We start from the raw sequence: 20,746 nt of genomic DNA on the forward strand, positions 1-20,746 counted from the left end.
CAACTGTGGGAAGCTTTCGACACCTTGTAGTCCCCAAAGCACAGGCATCCCTGGGTCACTCCTCTTTTCAGTTCGCTGCAGCTAGCGACTGGAACGAGCTGCAACAAACACTCAAACTGGACAGTTTTATCTCAGTCTCTTCATTCAAAGACTCAATCATGGACAGTCTTACTGACAGTTGTGGCTGCTTTGTGTGATGTATTGTTGTCTCTGCCTTCTTGCCCTTTGTGCTGTTGTCTGTGCCCAATAATGTTTGTACCATGTTGTGCTGCTACCATGTTGTTGTCATGTTATGTTGCTACCATGATGTTGTCATGTTGTGTTGCTACCATGTTGTTGTCATGTTGTGTTGCTGCCTTGCTATGTTGTTGCCTTAGGTCTCTCTTTATGTAGTATTGTGTTGTCTCTCTTGTCGTGATGTGTGTTTTGTCTTATATTTATTTATTTATTTAATCCCAGCCCCCGTCCCTGCAGGAGGCCTTTTGCCTTTTGGTAGGCCGTCATTGTAAATAAGAATTTGTTCTTTAACTGACTTGCCTATTTAAATAAAGGTTAAATAAATACAAAATAAAATAGTCCATGCCCCGATGAATTGAGGCTGTTCTGAGGTTAAAATGGAGTGCAACTAAATATTAGGAAATAGTTCCTAATGTTTTGTACACTCAGTGTACACTTACAGACTACAGAGCGGTGGTTCTAAAAACAACATCTCCCAAAATGCAAGAGAATCAAGTAGGCCATTGGTGGATGAGCTGATGTAGCTCCAACAAGCTGATAGTTGAATTCTTACTACTTGTTGACTAGCAGTTCGCAGACAAGACTGTGACAGATCTTCAGAAAGTGACTGCAGTTTTGGGACTTTCACAACAAAAGGAATGCAGTCATCTGTGTATCCTCTAACATTTGTATATTATAAGATTCTATTTTGTAATTAAATGATGCACTGTTATCTATTTATTTGATTACATTAGTCTATTGAAGTCTATCATAATAATCATATTAGTCTAATGAATTTCTTATGACCATCTGAACAGCCCAAAGTAGATTACGTTATTAGGACAATAGCATTTTCAAACAAAGAAAACATATCTCTACCACCAGCCTTGATCATTCAGTTTGTATATTGTATATACAGTACATTCAAACAATAGTCGAGACTAGCGTGGTTTCATCTACGCAGGGAAGGAGGAGATTACTCTTCTACTGAGCTGTCATTGTCATCGAATCTAATCCACTTGTCACAACAAATACCAATAATCCTGCTTTGATCTTTCATGCTTACGTGTGTGTGTGTGTCCAACTAAAGAGCGGTCAAGGTCATTTCAGCTTCATATAGACAACAGAAGAGAAAGTAAATAGACAGTAGATACTAGAGTCACATTGACTTGGACTTGAGTCTGACTCAAGTCACAAATTTGATGATTTGAGACTGGATAGAAAATAAAATAACTTGAGACTTGACTTGGACTTGGAGCCTCAACACTCGGGACTTGACTTTGACTTGAGACTGATGACTTTAAATGATCTGGCCAGGTTTTGTAATGTTTTATTTGAATATTGTTTATTCATACTATGTAATGTATTCTCAGTGAATTACGTGATGTTTTTCCCCTCCTGTTCAGAGAAATTAGCCATTGATGCAGCTTACATTTCCCCCATAAATTAGTCTTAAGACCAGGCAAAACAGCATGAAATAAAAAAAATCCCGATAGAATTTTAACATATACATTTCAAAAACTTTATGAAAATGTATATTTTCTTTAGTTTGTCATACTACCGTCATCAACATTTTCATAAATTTTAACCCCTTTAAAATCCAGCAATAATTTCAAAACTCATAACATTAAATTACACATAAATTACAAGACCATTTCAAAGAGAATGTTAAAAACTGGACTATGTTTAGTAACGTTCTTTGAAGAGATTGGGTCTAGATATCTAATTTACACACAGTACATTTACATAGTGGCAAATAAAAGTATGTGAACCCTTTGCAATTTCTGCATAAATTAGTCATACAATTTGATCTGATCTTCCTCTTAGTCACAACAACAGACAAACACAGCGCGCTTAAACTAATAACACACAAATAATTGTATTTTTCTTGTCTATATTGAATACGTAATTTAAACATTCACAGTGTAGGTTGGAAAAAGTATTTAAAACCCTTGCATTTAATAACTGGTTATCTGACCTTGCAGATAATTGTATGTGTTAGATACAGAGAAGAGGCAGTCATTCAGAAATTATGTTAAACACTATTATTGCACACAAGGTGAGTGCATGCAACTTATGACTTGTGAAGCACATTTTTACTAATGAATTTATTTAGGTTTGTCATGACAAAGGCCATACTTATTGACTCAAGATATATCAGCTTTTCATTTTTAATTCGTTAGTAAAAAATTTGATAAACATAATTCCACTTTGGCATTATGGAGTATTGTGTGTAAGCCAGTGACAAATAATCTCTATTTAAACCATTTTAAATTGAGGCTGTAACACAACAAAATGTGGACAAATTCAAGGGGTGTGCATACTTTCTGAAGGCACTGTAGATAACATTTTATTTGGGGGGGAAAAAATATTTCTTATTTTACAAATAGAAAGATTTTAAAAGTATTTATCCACAATCTGCTCTGGACAAAATGCAACCAAAATATTTAGGCTGACTTCATCCAGTGTCCAGAAAAATGTATTTGTGCGATATGCAAATATGTGCATATTTAATGAGCTATTGCCTCATTTGCATGTTGTAATAAAATATTTCATAAAATGTTTAACCCAAAAAAGTATTATATTTTGGTCTACATTAAACTGGTAAAATGTGATTATTATTTGATTAAGGGGAAAAATTGCCCTATGAGTGTGTGTTGCCTGGCCTTAAAGTACTAGGTTTTGCCCACTAGATGCTGTTGCTGCTACTGCCACACCCTTTTATCAATGTTGCTTGTCTCATGAGCACAACATTTTCTTTACAACTTTGGGTAAAAAAAAACAAATCGCTTTAGCTCATGTTGAAAATAATAATGTCATTCTCACAATTCAAGCCAGTCCTCCATGAAACCAAAGCAGTTTGTCCTTCTCTTAGGTTATATCTTAGTCCAGGAAATGGCCCCTGTGTTTATGATTTATTCCCTTTAAAAAAAAAGGTCTGGATTAGACCATTCCTGGTGAACAAGCAAATCATTAGGCTAAAGCAGTTATAATGGTTTCAATGTTACGGTCTCTAAAGGTCTTCAATTGTAAAAGTCCAAAGCACATACTGTATAGTGTTTTACAATGGTAATGGTATTGGGTTGGGTTTGATGGTAAATTACACTAATCGCACGACATATAAAAGAGGTGTTTTAATAGTTTTATTGACAAACAGAAAACTGCCATGCAACAGTCACTAGTCCATTTCTCAATGTATTTGTTTGGGCTTGTAGGAAAAGTCTTCATTGCACCATAGGGATAGCCCTCTCAGAGAGCTGCCATTTGTTAGACTCTTCAAGGTCAGATGGCTTGAAGCATTAGCTGCTAAGAGAAGGAAAAACTCAATTGCTTTCATGGAGGACTTGAGGCTTGACTTGAGGATAACCACACCATTTATTTTCATTAAAAGCAAAAGCTATTGGTTTTCTACCCAAAGTTGTAAAGAAAATGTTGTGATCCATTGAATAAATGCAAGAGACCAGAAAAATTGATAAAAGGGTGTGGCAGTAGCAGGAACAGTAACATCTAGTGGGCAAAACCTGGTACTTTAACATTAATTTATGGGGGAAAATGCAAGCTACTTCAATGGCTAATTTCTCTGAACAGTGGGGAAAAAAACAATCGAATTCACTAAGAATACATTACATAGTATGAATAAACAGTACTCCAAGCCGCAGCTTCATACTACTTGTCAAACATAAAGCACTGATGATGTATACTGGATGTTGGGGTCCTTGGATGGCTTTTGACCATTCATTTAGATTCCTTAATCACTGTTTAGAAGAGTTTTGGTCCAAATCAGATGTTGAGTACTATATTTATTGAATATTGTATGAATCCTATAAATTGAAATGGCCAAATTGGGTGCAATAAATTAGCTTAATTTCTCAGTGTTCAAATCATTTTTCAACAAAATAATGTTTCAGGAATGTTAATCTTCTGTTTCTAAATACAGAAACCGTTTCAGAACAATCTGAGATGGTGGGTGTTGAAGTCCTCTTTCTGGTGCTTTTTGAGGTGGAATTACTCTGTGGACTAAAAACACAGTCACACACACACACACACTCCAATGTCATGGCACACAAAACATGTCAGTCATACAAACATAATAATTAGCAAAAATGTAACCTGTCATATGCCTCTATTAACCATACCAATACTAAGAACAGGTTGAACACGTTTGTCTGACTTAGAGGCACACCAAACAGCCTCCGAAGCTAACATTGTAGGCTAACATCTCAAATCACTTTACATTACCATTTTTTAAAACAGTTTTGTCATTTAGCAGATTCTCTTATCCAGAGCGACTTACAGTTAGTGCATTCATCTTAAGATAGCTAGTTGAGAAAACCACATTACACAGTTGTAGTCAGTACATTTTTCCTCAATAAAGACGTTATCAGCAAAGTCGGTGCTATTAGGAAAATACGTTTTTTTAAATGCATGCGGGGGGATAAGACTGAGATGTCTTATTTAAGATACTCTTTGAAGAGGTAATCACACCTGATGAGGAACAGTAAGCTAACACTATGCTAATGTTCCAAACTGCTCTGAGAGAAGAACCGCCAAGGGAATAAAAACAGGCCACCACATGCTGAGAGAGCGAGAGCAATAGCGAGAGCGCGAGAGAGAGAGAGAGAGAGAGAGAGAGAGAGAGAGAGAGAGAGAGAGAGAGAGAGAGAGAGAGAGAGAGAGAACACTAAATCTGTTTTCAGTTATAACAGCAGAATGGATCTACTGTCAGAGTTCCAAACCTCACGGCCGAGACACAGTGACTTCTTAAAGATGTTATTAACTGAAGATGTTATCACGTCAGTTGGATCATTTGATAATGGGCTCTTCTCAATCTGTTTTTGCTTCCTCAACACTTGTTGAGAACCAGAAAGAACACTAAGTTCTAGCTAGCATTTCTCCAACAAGGAAACACAATTTCTGCAAGTTGTTTATCCTGTTATGACATAAGACCAGCCTATGTTTAAATCTACCTGTAGACTGTCTAAGACAAGTCAACTAAACTATGATGCAAAATGTAGTACACGCTGAACCGAAGTAACAATGGACAATAACTGGTTAGGATCTCCGTTTGTGACCTTCAGTACAATTAATTCAACAATATACTGAGTTTGTCAACAAAGCAGGCATTTATCTACACTGAACAAAAATATAAAACGCAACATGTAAAGTGTTGGTCCCATGTTTCATGAGCTGAAATAAAAGAACCCAGAAATGTTCTATATGCACAAAAAGCTTATTTCTCTCAAATGTTGTGCCGACACACGTGTTTAAATCCCTGTTAGTGAGCATTTCTCCTTTGCCAAGATAATTCATCCACCTGATTAAACAGCATGATCATTAAACAGGAACACCTTGTGCTGGGGAAAATAAAAGGCCACTCCAAAATGTGCAGTTTTGTCACAAAGCCACAGAGGTCTCAAGATTTCAGGGAGCGTGCTATTGGAATGCTGACTGCAGGAATGTCCACCAGAGCTTTTGCCAGATAATTGAATGTTCATTTCTCAACCATAAGCCACCTCCAATGTAGTTTTAGAGAATTTGGCAGTACGTCCAACCGGCCTCACAACCGCAGACAATGTGTAACCACACCAGCCCAGGACCTCTACATCTCCCCTATGCACTCAGGGTGAATTGTGGAGTGGTAACGTGCCTAACCATGCCACTGCTAAAAACTCTGGGTTTAAAATGGTGCAGTTCACACATATTTAAGTGTTGAGAAATAAATAAAGTAGGAATGGAAAGCTGGGATCCCCCTCTTTTTAACAAAGACCATAAAAACTACTATGTTGCCCGCGATTGCAGGAATTGTTGTGCATTGACTGCTTGTCAGAATGCATGTTTCTCTCCCTGTGGCATTCGTAACTTGCCTGCGCCTCGAGATAAATATTTATCTTGAATAAAACACACAACAACGAGCCAACTAGGTAATTAAATATACTATTCTACTGTGGGGTTGTCAGATTGTTGTAGTCATCACTCGTTTTGTTTGCAGAGGGACTGTTCTACCGTCTTCAACCTGCGCTTCAACGCAGCGCCACAGCTACATGACAGCAGCGGAACCCCTGGTGCACAGATATATACATACACAACAGGGCAGAACGGCTCATAATATCCGGAACGGAGCAAATGGAATGGCATCAAACACCTGGACACCGTGGAAACCATGTGTTTGAGGTATTTGATACCGTTCCACTGATTCCGCTCCAGTCATTACCACGACCGCGTCCTCCCCAATTACGGTGCCACCAACCTCCTGTGATACACACAGAAATACACATGAAGAAATAAACACACTCTATATGCACACGCACACACACACACACACACACTGATTGAGCACACACACACACACTATTGAGCACACACACACACACACACACACACACACACACACACACACACACACACACACACACACACACACACACACTATTGAGCACACACACACACACACTATTGAGCACACACACACACACACACACACACACTATTGAGCACACACACACACACACTATTGAGCACACACACACACACACACACACACACACATGCACCAGTGAACATACGCAAATAAACATATACACACACAAGGCCATATAATAAACACTCAATACATGTAAAGATTCAAAACATAAACAACAAACACAAACAACAAACAAACATAAACAACACAAACAAACAACAAACATAAACATAAACCACAAACATAAACAACAACACAAACAACAAACATAAACAACATACATAAACAACATACATAAACATATGTATGGACACCTGAATAAATATAAACACACAATAATGGACTACAGTCTATGGTACGAATTTACACATATATACACAAACACTTTCCATGTGGTCTGTTCCAGTCCCTGTTCCAGTGCAGACCCCTCTCTCTCTCTCCTCAGTCCCTGTTCCAGTGCAGACCCCTCTCTCTCTCTCCTCAGTCCCTGTTCCAGTGCAGACCTCTCTCTCTCTCTCTCTCCTCAGTCCCTGTTCCAGTGCAGACCTCTCTCTCTCTCCTCAGTCCCTGTTCCAGTGCAGACCCCTCTCTCTCTCTCCTCAGTCCCTGTTCCAGTGCAGACCCCTCTCTCTCTCTCCTCAGTCCCTGTTCCAGTGCAGACCCCCCTCTCTCTCTCCTCAGTCCCTGTTCCAGTGCAGACCCCTCTCTCTCTCTCCTCAGTCCCTGTTCCAGTGCAGACCCCTCTCTCTCTCTCCTCAGTCCCTGTTCCAGTGCAGACCCCTCTCTCTCTCTCCTCAGTCCCTGTTCCAGTGCAGACCCCTCTATCTCTCTCCTCAGTCCCTGTTCCAGTGCAGACCCCTCTCTCTCCCTCTCCTCAGTCCCTGTTCCAGTGCAGACCCCTCTCTCTCTCTCTCCTCAGTCCCTGTTCCAGTGCAGACCTCTCTCTCTCTCTCCTCAGTCCCTGTTCCAGTGCAGACCCCTCTCTCTCTCTCCTCAGTCCCTGTTCCAGTGCAGACCCCTCTCTCTCTCTCCTCAGTCCCTGTTCCAGTGCATACCCCTCTCTCTCTCTCCTCAGTCCCTGTTCCAGTGCAGACCCCTCTCTCTCTCTCTCCTCAGTCCCTGTTCCAGTGCAGACCCCCCTCTCTCTCTCCTCAGTCCCTGTTCTAGTGCAGACCCCCCTCTCTCTCTCCTCAGTCCCTGTTCCAGTGCAGACCTCTCTCTCTTCTCAGTCCCTGTTCCAGTCCCTGTTCCAGTGCAGACCCCCCTCTCTCTCTCTCCTCAGTCCCTGTTCCAGTGCAGAGCTCTCTCTCTCTCCTCAGTCCCTGTTCCAGTGCAGACCCCTCTCTCTCTCTCCTCAGTCCCTGTTCCAGTGCAGACCCCTCTCTCTCTCTCCTCAGTCCCTGTTCCAGTGCAGACCCCTCTCTCTCTCTCCTCAGTCCCTGTTCCAGTGCAGACCCCTCTCCCTCTCTCCTCAGTCCCTGTTCCAGTGCAGAGACCTCTCTCTCTCTCCTCAGTCCCTGTTCCAGTGCAGACCCCCCTCTCTCTCTCTCCTCAGTCCCTGTTCCAGTGCAGACCCCTCAGTCCCTGTTCCAGTGCAGACCTCTCTCTCTCTCCTCAGTCCCTGTTCCAGTGCAGAGCTCTCTCTCTCTCCTCAGTCCCTGTTCCAGTGCAGACCCCTCTCGCTCTCCTCAGTCCCTGTTCCAGTGCAGACACCTCTCTCTCTCCTCAGTCCCTGTTCCAGTGCAGACCCCCCTCTCTCTCTCCTCAGTCCCTGTTCCAGTGCAGACCCCTCTCTCTCTCTCCTCAGTCCCTGTTCCAGTGCAGACCCCTCTCTCTCTCTCCTCAGTCCCTGTTCCAGTGCAGACCCCTCTCTCTCTCTCCTCAGTCCCTGTTCCAGTGCAGACCTCTCGCTCTCTCCTCAGTCCCTGTTCCAGTGCAGACCCCTCTCTCTCTCTCCTCAGTCCCTGTTCCAGTGCATACCCCTCTCTCTCTCTCCTCAGTCCCTGTTCCAGTGCATACCCCTCTCTCTCTCTCCTCAGTCCCTGTTCCAGTGCAGACCCCTCTCTCTCTCTCCTCAGTCCCTGTTCCAGCGCAGACCCCTCTCTCTCTCTCCTCAGTCCCTGTTCCAGTGCAGACCCCTCTCTCTCTCTCCTCAGTCCCTGTTCCAGTGCAGACCCCCTCTCTCTCTCTCCTCAGTCCCTGTTCCAGTGCAGACCCCTCTCTCTCTCTCCTCAGTCCCTGTTCCAGTGCAGACCCCCCTCTCTCTCTCTCCTCAGTCCCTGTTCCAGTGCATACCCCTCTCTCTCTCTCCTCAGTCCCTGTTCCAGTGCAGACCCCTCTCTCTCTCTCCTCAGTCCCTGTTCCAGTGCAGACCCCTCTCTCTCTCTCCTCAGTCCCTGTTCCAGTGCAGACCCCCCTCTCTCTCTCTCCTCAGTCCCTGTTCCAGTGCAGACCCCCCTCTCTCTCTCTCCTCAGTCCCTGTTCTAGTGCAGACCCCCCTCTCTCTCTCCTCAGTCCCTGTTCCAGTGCAGACCTCTCTCTCTTCTCAGTCCCTGTTCCAGTGCAGACCCCCCTCTCTCTCTCTCCTCAGTCCCTGTTCCAGTGCAGAGCTCTCTCTCTCTCCTCAGTCCCTGTTCCAGTGCAGACCCTCTCTCTCTCTCCTCAGTCCCTGTTCCAGTGCAGACCCCTCTCTCTCTCTCCTCAGTCCCTGTTCCAGTGCAGACCCCTCTCTCTCTCTCCTCAGTCCCTGTTCCAGTGCAGACCCCTCTCCCTCTCTCCTCAGTCCCTGTTCCAGTGCAGACCCCTCTCTCTCTCTCCTCAGTCCCTGTTCCAGTGCAGACCCCCCTCTCTCTCTCTCCTCAGTCCCTGTTCCAGTGCAGACCCCTCAGTGCCTGTTCCAGTGCAGACCTCTCTCTCTCTCCTCAGTCCCTGTTCCAGTGCAGAGCTCTCTCTCTCTCCTCAGTCCCTGTTCCAGTGCAGACCCCTCTCTCTCTCCTCAGTCCCTGTTCCAGTGCAGACCCCTCTCTCTCTCCTCAGTCCCTGTTCCAGTGCAGACCCCCCTCTCTCTCCTCAGTCCCTGTTCCAGTGCAGACCCCCCTCTCTCTCTCCTCAGTCCCTGTTCCAGTGCAGACCCCCCTCTCTCTCTCCTCAGTCCCTGTTCTAGTGCAGACCCCCCTCTCTCTCTCCTCAGTCCCTGTTCCAGTGCAGACCTCTCTCTCTTCTCAGTCCCTGTTCCAGTCCCTGTTCCAGTGCAGACCCCTCTCTCTCTCTCCTCAGTCCCTGTTCCAGTGCAGACCTCTCTCTCTCTCTCCTCAGTCCCTGTTCCAGTGCAGACCTCTCTCTCTCTCCTCAGTCCCTGTTCCAGTGCAGACCCCTCTCTCTCTCTCCTCAGTCCCTGTTCCAGTGCAGACCCCTCTCTCTCTCCTCAGTCCCTGTTCCAGTGCAGACCTCTCTCTCTCTCCTCAGTCCCTGTTCCAGTGCAGACCCCTCTCTCTCTCTCCTCAGTCCCTGTTCCAGTGCAGACCCCTCTCTCTCTCTCCTCAGTCCCTGTTCCAGTGCAGACCCCTCTCTCTCTCTCCTCAGTCCCTGTTCCAGTGCAGACCCCTCTCTCTCTCTCCTCAGTCCCTGTTCCAGTGCAGACCCCTCTCTCTCTCCTCAGTCCCTGTTCCAGTGCAGACCTCTCTCTCTCTCCTCAGTCCCTGTTCCAGTGCAGACCCCTCTATCTCTCTCCTCAGTCCCTGTTCCAGTGCAGACCCCTCTCTCTCTCTCCTCAGTCCCTGTTCCAGTGCAGACCCTCTCTCTCTCTCCTCAGTCCCTGTTCCAGTGCAGACCCCTCTCTCTCTCTCCTCAGTCCCTGTTCCAGTGCAGACCTCTCTCTCTCTCTCCTCAGTCCCTGTTCCAGTGCAGACCCCTCTCTCTCTCTCCTCAGTCCCTGTTCCAGTGCAGACCCCTCTCTCTCTCTCCTCAGTCCCTGTTCCAGTGCAGACCCCTCTCTCTCTCTCTCTCCTCAGTCCCTGTTCCAGTCCCTGTTCCACTCTCTCACCCCTCAGTCCCTTCAGACATTAAGATCAGCAGCGAGCGCACCATAAAGTTTCCTGGGTTTCCTCAATCTCCGCCCTTCTTTATTGACAGAATGTGCACTTTCACATGGTGTCTGTCAATGAGTCAAATAAATTCACGTGACAAATCTCACTCAATATATTCCTCCTCACATCTTAGCCCTACACTATGAAACAGGCCTGTAAGAAGCAACGTAGGAGACGAGAAGCAGGTACAGGGAGTGAAGGTTTAATAGCTGACGGACATGCAACTGAACAGGAACAGCGTCTGGACATGAACACTTAACAACAATTAATGGGGACACAGGGAACACTACAGAGGAACAGACATATATACAGGGGGTAATCAACCACGGGAAGGAATCCAGGTGAGTCCAATGAGCGCTGCTGCACGTAATGATGGTGACAGGTGCATGTAGATAAGAGTAGCTTGGTGCCCTCGAGTGCCAGGGAGGGGGATCGGGAGCAGGCGTGACAAGGCCAACATTCACAGGACCATGACGGATTCCCAGGACATGTACTAAATTACTTCTATGCTCGCTTCGAGGCAAGCAACACTGAAGCATGCACGAGCGCATCAGCTGTTCCAGGCGACTGTGTGATGACGCTCTCCGCAGCCGATGTGAGTAAGACATTTAAACAGGTCAACATTCACAAGGCCGCAGGACCAGACGGATTACCAGGATGTGTACTCCGAGCATGCGCTGACCAACTGGAAAGTGTGTTCACTGATATTTTCAACCTCTCCCTGATCAAGTCTGTAATACCTACATGTTTGAATCAGACCACCATAGTCCCTGTGGCCAAGAACGCCAAAGTAACCTGCCTAAATGACTACCGACTCGTAGCACTCACATCTGTAGCCATGAAGTGCTTTGGTCACGGCTCACATCAACACCATCTTCCCAGAACCCCTAGACCCACTCCAATTAATATACCGCCCAAACAGATCCACAGATAACGCAATTGCTTTGCACTCCACACTGCCCTTTCCCACCGTGACAAAAGGAACACATATGTGAGAATTATTTTCATTGACTACAGCTCAGCATTCAACACCATAGTGCCCTCAAAGCTCATCACTAAACTAAGGACCCTGGGACTAAACACCTCCCTCTGCAACTGGATCCTGGACTTCCTGACAGACCGCCCCCAGGTGGTAAGGGTAGGCAACAACACATCTGCCACACTGATCCTCAACATGGGGGCCCCTCAGGGGTGTGTGCTTAGTCCTCTCCAATACTCCCTGTACACCCACAACTGCGTGGCTAAGCACGACTCCAACACCATCATTAAGTTTGCTGATGACACAACAGTGTTAGGCCTGATCACCGACAATGATGAGACAGCCTATAGGGAGGTCAGAGACCTGGCAGTGTGGTGCCAGGACAACAACCTCCCCCTCAATGTGAGCAAGACAAATGAGCTGATCATGAACTACAAGAAAAGGTGGGCAGAACAGGCCCCCATTAACCTTGACGGGGCTGTAGTGGAGAGTGAGGTTCGAGAGTTTCAAGTTCCTTGGTGTCCACATCACCAACAAACTATCATGGTCCAAACACACCAGGAGAGTGATGAAGAGGACACGACAACACCTTTCACCCCTCAGGAGACTGAAAAGATTAGTCATGTGTCGTCACACTGGTATAAATGATTCGGGAGACAGGCGCAGGAATGTGTAATAGTTTTTTTATTAAGCCCAAATTACGGCGTGCCGTGTAAAGGCACAGGGACGAAGACCAAACAAACACGTTTCAAAACATAGGGTAGTAACCCTAACAAAAGAGCGAGGAGTACCTTGAATAAATAACACAAGCGCACAATGATTATCATACGGGACGAGACCCGTAATCATCTGCGCAATCCACAAGGGCATGAAAGCTCAAAACACACAGCACAGGTACTCACACACACCAACGGACATAGTAACAATAAATCGACAAGACCATGGTGAACAAAGGGCACCTATATACAAATTCAATCAGTGGGAAGAGGGGCCAGGTGTGCACAATAAAAGTTCCGGAGGGATCCGCGACATGGGTCCCCAGATCCTAAAAAAGTTCTACAGCTGCACCATGAAGAGCACTCTGACTGGATGCATCACCGCCTGGTATGGCAAGTGCTTGGAATCTGACCGTAAGGCGCTACAGGTGGGTAGTGTGTACGGCCCAGTACATCACTGGGGCCAAGCTTCCTGACATCCAGGACCTACAGTTGAAGTCGGAAGTTTACATACACCTTAGCCAAATACATTTAAACTCTGTTTTTCACAATTCCTGACATTTAATCCTAGTAAAAATACTCTGTCTTAGGTCAGTTAGGATCACCACTTCATTTTAAGACTGAAATGTCAGAATAACAGTAGAGAGAATTATTTATTTCAGCTTCTATTTCTTTCATCACATTCCCAGTGGGTCAGAAGTTTACATACACTCAATTAGTATTTGGTAGCATTGCCTTTAAATTATTTAACTTGGGTCAAACGTTTCGGGTAGCCTTCCAAAAGCTTCCACAATAAGTTGGGTGAATTTTGGCCCATTCCTCCTGACAGAGTTGGTATAACTGAGTCAAGTTTGTAGGCCTCCTTGCGCACACACGCTTTTTCAGTTCTGCCAACAAATTTTCTATAGGATTGAGGTCAGGGCTTTGTGATGGCCACTCCAATACCTTGACTTTGTTGTCCTGAAGCCATTTTGCCACAACATTGGAAGTATGCTTGAGGTCATTGTCCATTCAGAAGACCCATTTGCGACCAAGCTTTAACTTCCTGACTGATGTCTTGAGATGTTGCTTCAATATATCCACATCATTTTCCTTCCTCATGATGTCATCTATTTGTGAAGTGCACCAGTCCCTCCTGCAGCAAAGTACCCCCACAACATGATGCTGCCATCCCCGTGTTCATCGGCTTGCAAGCCTCCCCCTTTTTCCTCCAAACATAATGATGGTCATTATGGCCAAACAGTTCTATTTTTGTTTCATCAGACCAGAGGACATTTCTCCAAAAAGTATGATCTTCGTCCCCATGTGCAGTTGCAAACCGTAGTCTGGCTTTTTTATGGCGGTTTTGGAGCAGTGGCTTCTTCCTTGCTGAGCGGCCTTTCAGGTTATGTCGATATAGGACTCGTTTTACTGTGGATATAGATACTTTTTTTTAGATACTTAGCTAGTAGTCAGCTAGTCACCGCTAGCGGTCATCAGCTACCTCTAGCACGGTTTACCACACGGAGCCCTGCTGATCCGTCTGCCGACGTAATAGCACGAGGGGGCCCCAACAGACTTTCGTCGGTTGCGACGTCCCTCCAAGGCCCTTTCTGCTAGCTTGCTAGCACCAGCCCGCTAACTGCCTGAAGCCACTCACTGGACTCCTATGATTCACTCGGCTACGCATGCCTCTCGCTAACGTCAATATGCCTTGTCCATTGCTGTTTTGGTTAGTACTTATTGCCTTATTTCACTGTAGAGCCTCTAGCTCTGCTCAATACGCCTTATTTAACACTTTAGTTCCACCTACCACACATGCGATGACATCACCTGGTTTAAATTATGTTTCTAGAGACAATATCTCTTTCATCGTCACTCTATGCACAAGTTCACCCCCACTGTATTCGCATCCTACCATACCTTTGTCTGTACATTATGCCTTTAATCTACTCTACCGTGCCAAGAAATCTGCTTCTTTTACTTTCTGTTCTGAATGTACTAGGCCACCAGTTCTTTTAGCCTTTAGCCATACCCTTATCCTACTTCTCCTCTGTTCCTCTGGTGATGTAGAGGTTAATCCAGGTCCTGCAGTGCCTAGCTCCACTCCCATTCCCCAGGCGCTATCATTTGTTGACTTCTGTAACTGAAAAAGCCTTGGTTTCATGCATGTTAACATTAGAAGCCTCCTCCCTAAGTTTGTTTTATTCACTGCCCTAGCACTCTGCCAACCCGGATGTCCTAGCCGTGTCTGAATCCTGGCTCAGGAAGACCACCAAAAAGCCTGAAATTTCCATCCCTAACTATAACATTTTCCGACAAGATAGAACTGCCAAAGGGGGCGGTGTTGCAATCTACTGCAAAGATAGCCTGCAGAGGTCTGTCTTACTATCCAGGTCTGTACCCAAACAATTCGAGCTTCTACTTTTAAAAATCCACCTTTCCAGAAACAAGTCTCTCACTGTTGCCGCCTGCTATAGACCACCCTCTGCCCCCAGATGTCCCTGGACACAATATGTGAACTGATTGCCCCCCATCTATCTTCAGAGCTCGTGCTGCTAGGTGACCTAAACTGGGACATGCTTAACACCCCAGCCATCCTACAATCTAAGCTTGATGCCCTCAATCTCCCACAAATTATCAATGAAACCACCAGGTACAACCCCAAATCCGTAAACACGGGCACCCTCATAGATAGCATCCTAACCAACTTGCCCTCCAAATACACCTCTGTTTTCAACCAAGATCTCAGCGATCACTGCCTCATTGCCTGCATCCGTAATGGGTCCGCGGTCAAACGACCACCCCTCATCACTGTCAAACGCTCCATAAAACACTTCAGCGAGCAGGCCTTTCTAATCGACCTGGCCTGGGTATCCTGGAAGGATATTAACCTCATCCCGTCAGTAGAAGATGCCTGGTATTTCTTTAAAAGTGCCTTCCTCGCTGTCTTAAATAAGCATGCCCCTTTCAAAAAATGTAGAACCAGGAACAGATATAGCCCTTGGTTCTCTCCAGACCTGACTGCCCTTGACCAGCACAAAAACATCCTGTGGCGTTCTGCATTAGCATCAAATAGCCCCTGTGATATGCAACTTTTCAGGGAAGTTAGGAACCAATATACACAGGCAGTTAGGAAAACTAAGGCTAACTTTATCAAGCAGAAATTTGCATCCTGTATCACAAACACAAAACAGTTCTGGGTCACTGTAAAATCCATGGAGAATAAGAGCACCTCCTCCCAGCTGCCCACTGCACTGAGGCTAGGAAACACTGTCACCACCGATAAATCCACTATAATTGAGAATTTCAATAAGCATTTTTCTAAGGCTGGCCATGCTTTCCACCTGGCTACCCCTACCCTGGTCAACAGCGCTGCACTCCCCGCAGGAACTCGCCCAAGCCTCCCCCATTTCTCCTTCACCCAAATCCAGACAGCTGATGTTCTGAAAGAGCTGCAAAATCTGGACCCCTACAAATCAGCCAGGCTAGACAACCTGGACCCTCTCTTTCTAAAATTTTGGCAGAAACAATTTTGGCAGACAAGTCTCTTTGGCAGCAGGTATCTCTCACTGGTCACCTCCAAAGCCAATTCCTCCTTTGGCTGCCTTTCCTTCCAGTTCTCTGCTGCCAATGACTGGAACGAGCTGCAAAAATCACTGAAGCTGGAGACTCATATCTCCCTCACTAGCTTTAAGCACCAGCTGTCAGAGCAGCTCACATATCCCATCTGTAAACAGCCCATCCAACTACCTCATCCCCATATTGTATTTATTTATCTTGCTCCTTTGCACCCCAGTATCTCTACTTGCACATTTATCTTCTACACATCTACCATTCCAGTGTTTAATTGCTATATTGTAATTTACGTCGCCACCATGGCCTATTTTATTGCCTTACCTCCCTTATCAAACCTCATTTGCACTCACTGTAAATATACTTTTTTCTACTGTATGTTTTGTATATTCCATGTGTAACTCCATGTTGTTGTATGTGTCGAACTGCTATGCTTTATCTTGGCCAGGTCGCAGTTGTAAATGAGAACTTGTTTCTCAACTAGCCTACCTGGTTAAATAAAGGTGAAATAAAAACATTTAAATAAACTTTTGTGACTGTTTCCTCCAGCATCTTCACAAGGTCCTTTGCTGTTGTTCTGGGATTGATTTACACTTTTCGCACCAAAGTACATTTATCTCTAGGAGACACTCCTTCCTGAGTGGTATGACGGCTGCGTGGTCCCATGGTGTTTATACTTGCGTACTATTGTTTGTACAGATGAACATGATACCGTCAGGCATTTGGAAATTGCTCCCAAGGATAAACCAGTCTTGTGGAGGTCTTGGCTGATTTCTTTTGATTTTCCCATGATGTCAAGCAAAGAGGCACTGAGTTTGAAGGTAGGCCTTGAAATACATCCACAGGTACACCTCCAATTGACTCAAATGATGTCAATTAGCCTATCAGAAGCTTCTAACGCCATGACATCATTTTCTAGAATTTTCCAAGCTGTTTAAAGGCACAGTCAACATAGTGTACGTGAACTTCTGACCCACCGGAATTGTGATACAGTGAATGATAAGTGAAATAATCTGTCTGTAAACAATTGTTGGAAAAATTACTTGTGTCATGCACAAAGTAGATGTCCTAACCGACTTGCGAAAACTACAGTTTGTTAACAAGACATTTGTGGAGTGGTTGAAAAACGAGTTTTAATGACTCCAACCTAAGTGTATGTAAACTTCCGACTTCAACTGTATATACTAGTGACTAGGCGGTGTCAGAGGAAAGCCCAAAACATTGTCAAAGAACCCAGTCACCTAAGTCATAGACTGTTTTCTCTGCTACCGCAGGGCATTACATTGACACTCCCCTCCCACCATTTGTTTTTTTACACTGCTGCTATGCTGTTTATTATCTATGCATAGTCACTTCACCCCTACCTACATCTATAAATTACCTCGACTAACCTGTACCCCCGCACACTGACCCCCTGTATATTGCCTTGTTATTGTTATTTTATTGTGTTACTTTTTACTTTAGTTTACTTGGTAAATATTTCTTGAACTGCACTGTCGGCGCAAGTGACAACGTTTGATTTGAACTTCCATTCTCTCAGGCCAAGGGTACAATGTATTAATTTATGGTTGGATCAGAATCGCTGTTATAATTATTGGCCATTACAGAGAATTAAGTATAACCACAAGTCCATCTATCTCCATCCATGGCTAATTTTGGAACGATTTTACCTAGCTAACTAGCCACAACGAAATGCAAAAATTCTAGTTTTCTGTCATTGACGTTTGCCTTCTGATGTGATTGGTCTGAAGCCAAATCCAAACTGACTTTCCTTGACACTTTTTTGGTGTGCCAGGACCATTCACAGCTGAGCTCTCTCAGTTTAGCTCAATGACAATTGGCTATTATTTTATTTTTTTAAATATCAAAAGGAGGCCAAATGCTCGCTGGCTTCCCTTGCATTCAGTGCTACGGGCAGCAACAATGTCATACTCTTTTTGACCAGACATCAGAGCTGGAATGTGGATCTAACTAACGCTAGTTAGCTTTAGTAAACCCTGAGTAGATCTAGCTAGCTTTGTAGTTTACCCCTCCGATATCATCAGAAGGCTATAATAATAATAGGTCTTTAGTAAGGAGGAAACTCACCTCATCCACCACCAATGTGCAGCACCCACTTGTACACAACTTGACTCATCACAATGCTACTTGTGTCTGGGTTATCAAGAACAAGTTGAAGCTATATGTTTGTGCTACTTCCTCCACAACCAAGAGAACAGACTCAGAATGCAGTGTGTAGGTATCTATGTTTTGTGTCACTGCCTCACAAACATCCGTGTAACATCACATATGAACGGAGAAAACAGGGCTGTAGCAGGTCATTATATAGAGTCGAGTGTATAGAGCTCCAGCTGTGTGTGTGTTTTCATTTGAACTGAATGGTGACAGGCTCAAATCGCTTATTTCTGTCTGTCAGTCTGTCTCATCCACCACCATCACTGTTTCTGCTGGCACACCCTGTAATGTCAGAGGCCATTAACAGCCAAGCATAAAGTCTGTGTTGTGTGTGTTTGAGAGAGAAAGAAAGTATGGCAGCGAGGCAGACCAACATGTCTGTAAGTGAGAGAAAGCCAAAGTAAATGTGGGCCCGATTCAGACTTTACGCCTTTCTTACGCACCTCTCAGTAGTTGGTGTTCAGACTTACCTTATGAAGGTGCGTAACAGGCTTCGCAGGCTTGGTTCCTTGGAAACGCTGAATAAATAAATTCCAATAAATTCAACCGCTTAAAAACTTCCTACTTGCTGGTCAACAGATTTTCTTGTGGAGTTTTCATTCAATATGGTTTTCAGTATATTTATCTTAAGCCATCCATTTAGATACGGTTTACCTTTAATTAGAATTTTCTCTACAGACTCAATAGAATATATGGAGAGAACAGGTTGAGAATATTATGGACCAATGAAAGAAAGCCATCTCAATATATGCATATTAGTCTCTGTTTCAGCACCAACAGGTAGATTTAAAAACATACTCTGATCTTGTAGATTATTTAGGGTTATGAAAGTATTTATGAGTCATAAACAACTGGTTTGGAGAGCCTTTACACACAACAACAACAACAAAAAACGATGGTTTGATTAATTCTGAACATTTCCACATTCAGTTCATTAATCCATGACAATGTTGGAAGATTAGTGTACATAGAATTATAATAGGGAGAATAGTGTACAATAGTAGGTTATACCTTCATCTATATCCTGTACTAACCATTGAACTGTGTGACAACACAGCCAACTATTGCACCATGTGTTGGGTTCAAACTGTTATGGCTTGGTCTGCGCTCCATAACCATTTAATTAGCCTACATGTCTTTTTACTAATGATCCTCAGCAACAACCACATGACACACTATGCTCATGCTTAAGCTCAAGGTCAGAATATGCATAGAAAGAAAAGAGCATAAAAAGGGAATTACGTTCCATTTAAGCGAGCTTAACCCGGGTCGGAATCAGGCCCTATGTGTGTAATTCCATTGAAACCCAGATGTACTCCACTCCTCTCTCCCTACACACCCCCAGGACAGGGTGTTAGTAGTGAATACTGTACTCCATTCCTCTCTCTCTCTCTCTCTGTCTCTCTCTACACACCCCCAGGACAGGGTGTTTTTAGTGAATACTAGAGTGATCTATCCTTCTTCCTTTATAAAAGACAGCCGCTTTCTACTGGAGCCTGATAGGCCACAACAACCAGGAGGATTCAGGCTGGTGATTAACTATTTCCTCAAGCTGAGAAGATCATTTTGATTCTCTGTGATCGGGAGTGGAGAGTGTTTTAATGTAGAGATCATCTATTTTGGGTCTAGTCATTCTTTGTCTTTTGTCTTATATTCATTGTGTTTGACCATAATCTGTCTTTCCCCGGACCACTGTATACGTCACGTTTATGAGGTTACAGCACAGGCGGCTGGTGTCACCTTAATTGGGGAGGATGTGCTCATAATAAATGGCTGGAACGGAATAAATAGAATGGTATTGTGCAATCATGACTCTTTTTGAGTTTTCAGTTCATTGTTCGTCGGTTGGGGGTCCTGCACGCTCTGGGCATTACTGACTCAAATGAACAAAATTAGTTGAAAGATTTTACTCTTTTGACTGAATGAGTCGAATAGATCAGAGTCAGTAAAAAGAGCCGAACTTCCCATCACTAGAACCCAAATAAAATATTAAGTAAATTTAGGAGAGAAAGTGATATCTTGAAGACAACATAACTAAAGTACCTAATAGTTGGGCAACAGGCTCTATATGTAGAAGTTGGCAACTGTTTGCATGTACCGATTGACAGCTATGTGCAGGATGTAGATAAAGGAGTAGTTCACTATTTTACAAGATAAATGTTCGATGTTTCCTCACCCGGAACATAGTCAATGGGCCAGGAGAAACTGTAATCCATGGTTCGGTTTTCTTTAAACAGCCACAACAAACATCAGCTAATTATAACCACCGCTAGCTAAAAATCAATGATAGTGATAGGGGCATGTGAACATGTTTTTTTTAAATGATCAAATCACTTTTAAGTAAAATCAAACCAAATATGGAGTTGTTTTCAAGTGATTTTTCCCCCCCTTCACGTCCATAGATTTGTAGCTAGGGGTGGATAAAGTTAGCTAAATTTGTAGTGGCTGTTAAAAAAATACATTTAAAAAAAGAATACTGGATTACAATTTCTCATGTCCCATAGACTACTTTTATGGTGAGGAAACATCATGTTGAAAATAGTAAACTACCCCTTTAGCC

The 20,746-nt window shown here is 44.1% G+C and overlaps 1 protein-coding gene across 1 annotated transcript in view; it reads right to left on the bottom strand.

The window, feature by feature from the left end:
- LOC139544969 (microtubule-associated protein futsch-like) overlaps window positions 1-20,746 on the bottom strand; it is a 53,833-nt gene that overhangs the window by 31,484 nt on the left and 1,603 nt on the right. The window lies entirely within an intron of this gene.

This window comes from Salvelinus alpinus, chromosome 19 (assembly GCF_045679555.1).
Source record: "Salvelinus alpinus chromosome 19, SLU_Salpinus.1, whole genome shotgun sequence".
NCBI lineage: Eukaryota > Metazoa > Chordata > Actinopteri > Salmoniformes > Salmonidae > Salvelinus > Salvelinus alpinus.